Raw genomic sequence first — 3,769 nt, forward strand, 5'->3', positions numbered from 1 at the left:
ATTAAATAAAATAAAGGAGTCATACATCCTCAAATGAATATTCAAATAATATTCAATAAATAAAATAAGCTGAGTCATAATACCTCGAATGAATATTATAAATAATATTCATATAAATAAATAAAAGGAGTCATAAGTCCTCGAATGAATATTCAAAATAATATTCATTAATAAAATAAAGTTTAAAGTTATCGAATAAACCTTATTCGATTAATAGTTTGGAAAACTATAACCATATATATATATAAATATATATATATATATATATATCCATATCCATATATACAAGATTACTCGGGATCCTCGACTCCCGGTTTTAGAAAATATTTTCACCTTTGGGTCCCTATACTAAGGGTATATGCAAGATACAACTATCCTCTAGCATAGGTATTATCAAATAACCAACAGATATAAATTTCAAGAATATGAAACAGGCATGCATATATACCATATCACATGCTACAATATATCGCAAGAATTTGCTAATAACAATCATGCACTATCGCAAGATAATGCATATACATATATTTACATCACAACAACAGTTATAACTGGTAGAAAACTTGCCTGAGCGACTGGGGGTTACGAATGGCTCGGGACGAGTCTGGTAACCTATAAACAACAAGTAAGTTGGAATTAAACCAAAGTCACTTGTAAATCTATACTTTAACTAACTTAGACTCTAACGCTTGTTTTGCGCTCACTGATTCGCTTAAGTCACTCGGGTACCCTCGGCTCCACCATTTTTAATAATTTAACCTTTACGAGTTTTAAAGCGATTCCTTCTCGAGTGACTTACCAACTGCCTAAAACACTTACCATAAATGTTTCACACATTAATTAACCCTTTTTGGTCTTTAACCTATGTTTCAAAGTAAGGCGAGGGGAAAAGTTTCGTTCGCGAAACGCCGTTACTTGAAACGGTCGTTTCTCCTAAACCGTGCATCGGAATCGAACGAACTACATATCAAAACGAAGCTCGTAACATGAGCTATCTAAACATGGCAGTGGTCACAATCTAGCAGGGGGTTCTCGGGTCCTAATGCTATGCACAAAAACAGTCCAAAGAAAATCGGACGTTACGACGGCTATGTTTACGCGATTTCCCATTTTTTAAACCATCCACAATCAACCCAAACCATCCTCAAATCCAACACACAACAAACATCCATCCTTATCACATCATAACAATCCCAACCAATTCACTTTTAATCATTCATACATATGCTTAAACCTAACTTTAATCATACTTAAGTTTCTTTAAATCAAAACCTCAAAATTACCATTTCATTTCACTACCATTCCAAATCTCAAACTCTAATCATAACAACAAGATACCATAACATCCTACTCATCAAAATCACCTTATAATATATATGAACCTAGGGTTTGGAAATGGTATACCTTCCTTGGAGTGGTGGGTAGAGCTAGGAAGCCTTAAGAAACTTTGAGAAGCCTTAGGAAAGCTTGGATCTTCAAGAAAACAAGACAAACTTCAAGTTAAAAAATCTTGAAAACACTATTCATTGTCTTCTTCATTGGTTAAATGAAGAAGTTAGAGAAAGAATTAATGGCTTAAACTCATGATATAGCCATAACTAAGCATGAAGATGATTAGGGAATTTTCTTACCAATTAAGGATGCTTGGATCTTGATTTTTGAAAAATCTACCCTTTAAAATGTGTAAAAGCCGAGAGCAAAGTGAAGAACAAGGCCTTGGTTGATTTTGATTTTTGATGAAATGATTTGCTAGTTGGTTGGCTTGGTTTTGTTTTTGATTTAGCAAATTACCACCTTGCCCTTGAATTTGTGTGGTCCTAAATCAACCACACCTCCTTCCTTCCATGTCATGCTTACCTCATCCTCATGATGTCATCCTTCCTTCCTTGTCTTCTTTCTATTGGTTGGATGACATCATTCCCATTAATCCCTTTGATTAACTTCCTAATCGTTTGCCTAATGACCGCTGATCTGCTATACGGTTCGCTTAACTTTCGTTCTCGTTTTATCGTTTGAAGGATCATACCCGGGATCTTATTACTTAGGTTCCCTTAACCTTTCTCAATATATTATATTCCTTCTATGATCCTCTTTTATAATCCTTTAATTTAAATCCTTTTTATCCTGTTACCTTATACTTAATTCTCTCCGTATATTGTGGATTTCCGGGAAAAACCAAAGTGTTCGGAATTGGATTCTGACGATCTTTACATACACTTATATACTTCATAGAGTACTAATAATATCCCATAAGATCAATAACAGAACCCCTACATAGCGTGGCATGAAAAGTTTTCTCATTCAGCAAAAACACTATTCATAAGGGTTTCAAAATTTTCCAAAAATTGGGGTTATTACAATCATAAAAAGAAATATAATGTATTGAGAAAGGTTAAGGGAACCTAAGTAATAAGATCCCGGGTATGATCCTTCAAACGATAAACGAAAACGAAAGTTAAACGAACCGTATAACAGATCAGCGGTCATTAGGCAAACAATTAGGAAGATAATTAAAGGGATTAGAGAGGATGATGTCACCCAACCAATGAGAAGGGGACAAGGAGGGGAGGATGACATCATAAGGATGACACAAGCACGACATGGGAAGGAAGGAGGTGTGGTTGAATGAGAACCACACAAATTCAAGGGCAACAAGGTAATTGACTAAATCAAACACAAAAACAAATCAACCAAGCCAAGCAAAATCATTTTTCATCAAAATCAAAAAGAAACCAAGGCTTGTTCTTGAGAGCTCTCGGCTTTTTACTATTCAAAAGGCAAGAAATTTCAATAATTCAAGATCCAAGCTTCCTAAATTGGTGAGTTAATTCCCTAATCATCTTCATGCTTAGTTAGGGCTATATCATGAGTTTAAGCCATCAATTCCGTCTCCATCTTCTTCATTTAATCAAAGAAGAAGACTATGAATAGTGTTTTCAAGTTTTTAACTTGAAATTTTTCTTGTTTTCCTTGAAGATCCAAGCATTCCTAAGACTTCTCAAAGCTTCTTAAGGCTTCCTAGCTCCTCCCACCACTTCAAGGAAGGTATATCATCTCCAAACCCTAGATTCCTATGTATTATAAGATTATTTTGATTAGTAGAGTGATATTGTAGCTTGTTGTTGTGATTAGAGTTTGGGATTTGAAATGGTAGTGAAATGGAATGGTAAATGTTGTGGTTTTGATTAAAAGAACTTAAGTATGATTAAAGTTAAGCTTAGGCATAAGTATGAATGTTAAAATTGAATTGGTTGGGGTTGTTATGATGTGATAAGGATGGATGTTGGTTGTATGTTGGATTTGAGGTTGAATTGGGATGGTTTTGAATGGTTTAAAATTTGGAAATCGCGTAAACATAGCCGTCGTAACGTCCGATTTTCTTTGGACTGTTTTTGTGCATAACATTAGGACCCGAGAACCCCCTGCTAGATTATGACCACTGCCATGTTTAGATAGCTCATGTTACGAGCTTCGTTTTGATATGTAGTTCATTCGATTCCGATGCACGGTTTAGGAGAAACGACCGTTTCAGGTAACGGCGTTTCGCGAACGAAACTTTTCCCCTCGCCTTACTTTGAAACATAGGTTAAAGACCAAAAAGGGTTAATTAATGTATGAAACATTTATGGTAAGTGTGTTAGGCAGTTGGTAAGACACTCGCGAAGGAATCGTCTTAAAACTCGTAAAGGTTAAATTATTAAAAATGATGGAGCCGAGGGTACTCGAGTGACTTAAGCGAATCAGTAAGCGCAAAACAAGCGTTAGAGTC

Source organism: Apium graveolens, chromosome 7 (genome assembly GCF_009905375.1).
Source record: "Apium graveolens cultivar Ventura chromosome 7, ASM990537v1, whole genome shotgun sequence".
NCBI classification, from domain to species: domain Eukaryota; kingdom Viridiplantae; phylum Streptophyta; class Magnoliopsida; order Apiales; family Apiaceae; genus Apium; species Apium graveolens.